Consider the following 7828-nt stretch of genomic DNA (forward strand, 5'->3'; position numbering starts at 1 on the left):
TCCTAACAGCCAATAGGGAAGATGGGGCAAAAGGGACTAACAGCCAATAGTGCAGCAGTGGCATGTAACGTGACAAGGACAGCGGCGACAACGGATACGCCCCCTTCTCCATCTCTGACAGCGGTGAACGAAGAAGAAGCAGAACGGTAATGTTATTTACAAGCAAATGAATGTGTGTAAAATGATTAATTTTCGAATTACTCTTTATTTTATTTTTATAAATACTCTTTATTTGCTAGCTGTGCTTGATTAAAATTGTCAACATACCTGCTTCCATAGTTTTTTTGTTTATATCTAACTACTCTTGTCAGACGGCGCAGGCGCCATTTTCCCCGCTATTAATATTAGCTTTACTAGCAAATTATTAAATGCAAAATGATTAATTTTACTCTTTATTTGCTAGCCGTGCTTGATTTAAGTTGTCGATGTAGCTGCTTCCATCGTTGTATTTGTCTAATATAGTTTACTCTTCCTTTGTTAAATGTGTCTCTCTGCCTGTCTGTCTGCAGTCAGAAGTCTTGTCCATGTCTGTGATTGGTCACATGCTGCAAACACCTCCTCGTTCATGTGAACGCGCTCACAGCCAGATAGAGAAACCCTGGATTGATTTACTGAGTTGATAACCAGCATCGTAGGATCGTTTAGCGTGATCTCGGTTGTTAGGGTTAGTGAAGCCAGATAACAAGAAGATACCCTGGGTATGTTGAACTGGCTTCGTAGTACAGGCTTCTGATGTGAACACATTGAAGAGATCAGATCTTTCAGACCACATTCAGAGGTGGTCTGGGCCACATATGACCACATTCTTTTAGCAGTGTGTAGTGAATGCTTCCTGGCAACATTAAAGACCGCCTATTCATCTGATGTCCAGCTGGGATCCGCGGGATCACCGCGCTCCTCCGGTGAATAAACAGGCGGACACAGGCGCTTCTCAGCATGGAAACGGCCTACTGTTCTACTGTATCCTGTCGGTACAACTTTATTTTATTAAAATAGATCTTGTTTATAGGCTACATATCTACAGACTATCAGACTACAGACAGGAAGTGCATTATTATCATACTGTCGGAGATGTGTCGGTGATTTTGTTCCGCAGCTCTGCGCGGAGCTGACACCCGACGGTCCGCCTGTCAGTCCTTTTATTTTGATATTAATAAAATGTACCAGATTTCACGAATATGTAGGATATTACTACTGACATTCATGTAATATTACGTCACAACGGCTGCTGTATTAGCCGTGTGTTTACTACGTGTTTATTTGCATATAGAGCGGGGAAGTGAGATCAGATCACAAGTGGTCACTGAAGACGCATGTGGAGACGCATTCTAATGCCAGGTGTGAACAGAAGTACTTAAAGCTGTCCACTTGTGATCCGATCACTGAGGACACATGTTAATACCAGGTCTGAACAGGGCCTATGTGTACTGCAACAGGACATTCTTGAAGAGATTCAAGACATGATTTGACATTGTCCTGGAAAAACATTGTCTCATTTGTGTGGAAATGAAAGGAAACAATGAAAGAAAGAACGGAATGAACACCAACAAGAGGAGGTGGTGTAGTACTATAGTCTGGTGACCTATCCAGGGTGTACCCCGCCTTCATCTAATGTCAGCTGGGGTCTGCTCCAGCCCCAACGCGGCCCTGAATAGGATAAGCGGATACAAATAATGGATGGATGGATGTTTATCTCTGCCAGCTCTATATCAAGGGTTTAGTCTAGGCAGGAAAACGACATAGTTAAGTTTAGAGAAAGACTTTAATTCTGGTTAAATGTTGACTGTTGGAGTGAAGAAACACAGAATGGAAGAAGCTATCAGTGAGTTTTTAAGTGTTTTAAATCCAGTACTGTTTACTAGCTTGTTGTCTTCTTGCAACTGGGAGCTGCAGCAGTAGGAGGCGCTGTGGCTTAGTTGGTTAAAGTGCCTGTCTTGTAAACAGGAGATCCTGGGTTCAAATCCCAGCAGTGCCTTTTGGTTGCAGAGATTGTCTCTGTCTTTGGACTAAATGCATTTCAGATGAACTACCCAATACCAGTTTGTTTTACCTCTGACCACAGTCAGCATCGCATGAACCTGAAACCACACCCAACGGTGATGTCACAGGGTCTCGGAGTACACCTGTACATCACTGCAGCATGGTGAGAAGTTAAAGGTGCCCCATTTAGTTTTCTTGTGAACAAACAAAGTTCATGTTTACATCATAGAAATAGAATAGGAGTAGAATGCACATCAAACTGTTTTCCGTGGTCATTCAACCAGTGCAAAAGAAAATGTTGATTTTTGTTAATTGTTATGGTGACAACACACGTCAGTGCGTCAGTTGGACAGTAAGGTGTTGTCGCAGATCGCTGGGAAGAGAGCAAACACAGCTCCGGAGACGGTCACCGATGGCTGGCTATTTAGTAGAGGTAGCTTGATCTTTTCCGAGTGGCAGGAAGTGAGGCAGAGGGACCGACCCAGCGCTGCCACTGGCCACCAGTTTTCTGTTTCTGTAACCGTTGTAGAATTAAAGCATGGCAGAATTAGCAAGCTAGCTAACTAGCCAACTGTTCACTACTTAGCTCCATTACCTTCCTCAAAAAAAAAAAAATACATTTGCAAAGCTGAGTTTTTATGTGTTTAAAATCCAGGATAGTTTACATCCATTGTTACTAGTTTGTTGTGTTTGTGCAATAGGGAGCAACAACTGGAGGAGGTGCTGTGGCTTAGTTGGTTAAAGTGCCTGTCTAGTAAACAGGAGATCCTGGGTTCAAATCCCAACAGTACCTCACACAGGACAGCAGTCTGTAGACTTTAAAAGTAGAAGAGTTATTCAGGACATAATGTGACATTTTTATGGAAAAACATTGTCTCATTTGGAAACAATGGAAGAAAGAACAGAATGAACACCAACAAGAGGAGGTGTGGTAGTACTATAGTCTGGAAGTTATGGTTTTCTCCTGAATGTAAAGAGGTTTCTGATTCAATCTCTGTCTCTGAGCAGGATACTAGGTTGGTGATGGAACCTCACAAAATAAAACCACTTTTTAAACAACTCTGTACTAAGAAGGCCACAGGGTCAGATGGGATATCTGCTTTTCTTCTTAAAACATGTGCAGAGGAGCTAACGACAGCATGGTGCCACATCTTCCAAAAATCTGTGGACTCTCACACCATCCCCACCCTCTGGAAGAAATCAATAATTACACCGGTCCCTAAGAAAACGTGCCCAAAGGTCAACAATGACTTCAGGCCGGTGGCTATGACATCCATTGTCATGAAGTGTTTTGAGAGGATTATGGTGACACTGCTCAGGAAGGAGGTGGAGGTGCATTTAGATCCTTTTCAGTTTGCCTATAAGCGAGGCCGCAGCACAGATGATGCTATTAATTGTATCACTCATTTGGTAAGTAAACACCTTGAGGATCCAAATGCTTATGCACTTGGGTTGTTTGTTGACTTTAGCTCAGCCTTCAACACCGTGCAGCCGCACTTGCTCATGGGAAAGATGAGGGAGATGAGTGTAAATCTTTTCACCTTAAAATGGTACCTCTCCTTTCTGACAAACAGAACGCAGCAGGTCTATGGAAGTTTTTATTGGACTTTATTAGTTGTAACCCACAAAAGACATTCCACAAATGTGTACCATGATCTGCAAATATTTCACTATCCACAAACATGTTTTTTTTTTTATTTGTGTTGTGTAAAGTCACACCCACTAAAATACAGGGCAATTTGCAAATGCACATAACTTACTCTGTAAATACGTATTTTAAGGTTTACATGTAAAGTGATAAACACGCATTTGTGCATCTATTTCTACACATGGAATGCTATTAGCGCATTTGCAGATCGCTTCCTGTGCATTTGTGGGCCACATGACATTTGCAACTTCCCTCCTGTTTGTTTACGGAATTTTGTCCAATTGGTACCGCGGCAGATCTGTAGAAACAATCTGTAAGTTAGAGGTGCATTTACTAGCTCTACCAGGAGGGGGCGACATTACCTCACATGAGCTGACGGAACTACAGTCTAACGCTGCTGGCAGAAAACTATAGAAGAAGAGTCCAAGACAAACAACAGCCTGGCTTCTGGAGGTGAAAGACGACGTGGAATATCTTTATTTAACGCGAGCCAGCGTCAGTGACAGAATCAGTTTGATTGCATTGTTTTCTATCAGAATGAATAAGTTTGGTGTAGAGTTCAACACCGGGTGGATCTTGGATGCATGGCAAATGTTTCGGTTGCACCTCCCACACATGTGCCATACTCTCAGGGTTAATCAGGCGTAAACCTGAGGAGTCTGTCAGCTCCCACATGGACTTCAGCAATCCTTCAATCAGACCACGAATTTTCTCAACCCCAAGAGTTCTCCTTCTGCAATGCCTGGCCAGTTCACTAGAGCTGATGTTGGCCAGAACTTGCACTTCTGTGGGAGCATGACCAGCATGCTTTTCTTTCAGTTCTGACCTTTTGGCTTCTTTGAGGCGGCCGATGTCGTCCTGGTCCCACTCAAAAATGCAACTGGACAATTTCGAGCAGAAAATGTCATACAGAGGGTGGTGCTCTGTCATGAGACCACAGGTGAATTGCCTCATGAAGTGAAAGATATCCAGTCTCACCTGGGTCTTCCACGGTCGAAACCAAATAAGAACTGGGGGTGCACCTGTTACTCAATGATAAGTCATAATCATATTGTTATAATTCAATTTTCACCATTATTGAGAGCTTACAAGCAGGTGTTGATATTGGTCAACAGAAATGCAGAACAAAGGCTCTGGGCTGGCATTTGTAGTGAGTGACTGATGAGGGAAATGAGAACAGTTGAGCAGGTGAATGAGGGAGTCTAGTGAAAGATTATGAGGGCATCTGGTGGACAGGTAGGGAATCGCAATTAATAGTTTTCAGTAAGTCGGAATGTCATCTAAGTCTCCAAGGTATGAAAAAAAAAACTATAGACCTATAGTCATGTTGTTGTAACAACATGAATTTTGTTTCACTAGGACATCAGATAAGATTAAATAAAATCTAGCAGTTGCAATACACATTGAGAAGAGTACATATATAAAGAGTGCAATACATTAACTGCCTGTCTGTAACTGCTATATGTTGTATGTCTGAAACATTGTTCAATGTCCTGCTGCCTGTCTTGGCCAGGACACCCTTGTAAAGGAGATTTTTAATCTCAATGAGGCTTTTCCTGGTTAAATACATTTTAAATCAAAAAATGATTAAAAGTACATTAAGTTAGATATGTGAAATACATGAAATGTCATGTCTCTCTTTGATTACTGTGGAAATTCTGACTAAACATTTCATTATATAATTTAATTATTAATATTGTTAGTCTGTCTGTGTGTGTATATATGTATGTATGTTTATATGTAAAATCCAATAAAGATATTGTTTTAAAAAAAATACATTAAGTTAAACATGTTTGTAAAAGTTAACTTTTGTGTCTGTAACAAATAATACTTTACTAAGTAAACATTCTGAAGGTCACACACCTATGTCGCTGCAGCAATCCCTGTCAACATAAAGGACCTCTGGCTCTGGCTCCCCAGCATCCTTGTAGCGCTTGACGATGCCTTGACATAATTCATCAAGGCCAGAACCCTCACCAGTGGTCAGCACGCAGTTTAGAACCTGGCCACTTTCATTGCTGACGTTGGTCATCCATGTAGCTGTGTCTGCAATATCACCAGCCAGTTTCTTTGTGATCTATAACAAAAATAAACAATATAATCAAGTATAATCAATGACCATCAATGAAAACAAGATTTTGTAAAAGGTTTAAAAAATATTTTCTTGTACCTTTTTTGTGGAGTCCAGCTTTAAAACTCTGCCATATGTTGAGGTGATCACACCCTTCATCTCATCCAGATGACCCAGGATCTCGTTAGCATGGACCGTCTCAAACCACTGTGCGAGAGGTAGGGGACGAAAGGGTGGTGGCTGCAGATAGACTGCTGCTTCCTCACAATGAGTTATGGCACTCCTCCTTTTGTGTAGCTCACAGTCGGACAGGTATTCAATAGTGCGTCTTGCCCACTCCTCGCTGTGAACTTCCTCCAGTGCTTGCTGCATGTAACTGGAGCTGTTCCCTGCAGTTCGTGGTTTCAACATGGTCACACACTTCCTGTCCAGAGCCTGCTGTGTGGTGAGAACAGCAGGGAACCTGTTTCTGTGGGCAGGATCCAACTGACTCAACATCTCAGTACTCCAAGGACAGACAGGGATCATGCACTTACTGCACCGAGGATAATCTCCGCTGACCAAGTAGTACCTGGAGTCAATGTCGATGACTTCCCGTACCTTCGTGTAGATCCCGGAATGGTTCATCTTAGTGTTGCACTGATGGCACTTCAGTGGAATACCCCACATTCGCATTGGTGCCCACAGAAACATCCACTGCCTGAAGTATGTCATGGGATCAGGTAGTGTTGTTGCTGGTTTTGGTGGATTGGGTGGATGGATAACTTTTTTTGGAGCTGTTGCTTCAGCTGTCCTGCGGGGTCGTAAAGACACTGGGCAATCCACTCCCGGTCGGCTGGTTTGATGACCCGCATGAACTGTTTGTGGAGAAGACTCACCCAATTTACCTCCGGCGGCCTCAGGATGACAACATGGAGATGGAGGAGGAGGTTGTTGTGGTTGTGGTGGTGGAAATGGCGGGTTGTTGTCGTGATGGTGGTGGAGGTTGTTAGCATAAAATAATTTCCTTGTAAATAACGTTAGCGTTCTGCTTGTTCTTCTTCTGTCGCTCCATTCGCCGCTGTCAGAGATGGAGAAGGGGGCGTATCCATCGTCGTCGCTGTCCTTGTCACGTGACATACCACTGCTGTGCTATTGGCTGTTAGTCCCTTTTGCCCCATTTTCCCCATAGGCTCTTAGGACTTGGTCGTTAAATGTTAGGACCTATGGTTAGGACTTGTTAGGAATTGTTAGGAACCTGTTAGGACTTGTTAGGAATTGTTAGGAACCTGTTAGGATTTGTTAGGACTTGTTTAGGACTTGCTGGAGTGGGTGGGGTAGGAAGTGTTAGGAGTTGTTAGGACTTGAGTTAGCAGGCCGATCGCTGAAGGGTACGGCCACGACAACCTGTAAAACAACAGTAAATACCAATTTGCAAAAATGTTCTGAACTTTCCCAATTGCTGAGAAGAACAACTTGAACTTGTTCAGTTAAACGTCCACTTGCTTTTCTTGCCTTTGTGATAGTTGGTGCATTCTTTGCTTTGCGCTATCAGTGCTTGATCTTTTCAGTTCTCCTTATAGCTAGTTCGCACTGCACAAATTTCTACCTGATGTTCCGCTCCCCTTTCCGCCGCATGACAATATCCTCAGTCAGGGTCAGCAGTTCTCCTCCCCTGCTGAACGCAGCCTGAGCCAAACCCTGCTCTCCCTTCCTGAGTCGTCTAACAGTTTGCCAGAACTTCCACGATGCCAAAGGAAAGTCCTTCTCCGTAGCCTCGTGGAAATCAACATATGGTATGAATATCACATTTCATGGACTAATTGTGAATTCTCCATTCTGCTGTGAATTAACAACTGCTGTTGCTTTACAACTTTTGTCTTTCTTGGTGAATAATAAGCAGCTGGTAGAAGACGCTAACCTCCCCGTCGGGGAATCGAACCCCGGTCTTCCGCGTGACAAGCAGAGCTACTGTCCACTATACTAACGAGGACTGCTTCATCCCTGTTTTTGGCACGTCAATGGACAGGTGGCGCTGTTCCAGTGTATACAGGGAATATACAGAGATATGGAATGAGCCCGTAGGTGTGAATGTGAGTGTGATTGGTTGTCTGTCTCTAGTGTCCACCCTGTGATAGTCTGCCGATCTG

General features: G+C 43.2%; 2 non-coding genes across 2 annotated transcripts; both read left to right on the forward strand.

The window, feature by feature from the left end:
- The first annotated feature begins 1901 nt into the window (after positions 1-1901).
- trnat-ugu lies at positions 1902-1975 on the forward strand. Its single transcript has one exon. It is a non-coding gene; the product is annotated as a tRNA-Thr (tRNA).
- A 724-nt stretch (positions 1976-2699) lies between these two features.
- trnat-agu lies at positions 2700-2773 on the forward strand. The gene has a single exon. It is a non-coding gene; the product is annotated as a tRNA-Thr (tRNA).
- Positions 2774-7828: the final 5055 nt, after the last annotated feature.

The sequence above is a fragment of the Sebastes umbrosus genome, chromosome 12 (genome assembly GCF_015220745.1).
Source record: "Sebastes umbrosus isolate fSebUmb1 chromosome 12, fSebUmb1.pri, whole genome shotgun sequence".
Classification (NCBI taxonomy): Eukaryota; Metazoa; Chordata; class Actinopteri; order Perciformes; family Sebastidae; genus Sebastes; species Sebastes umbrosus.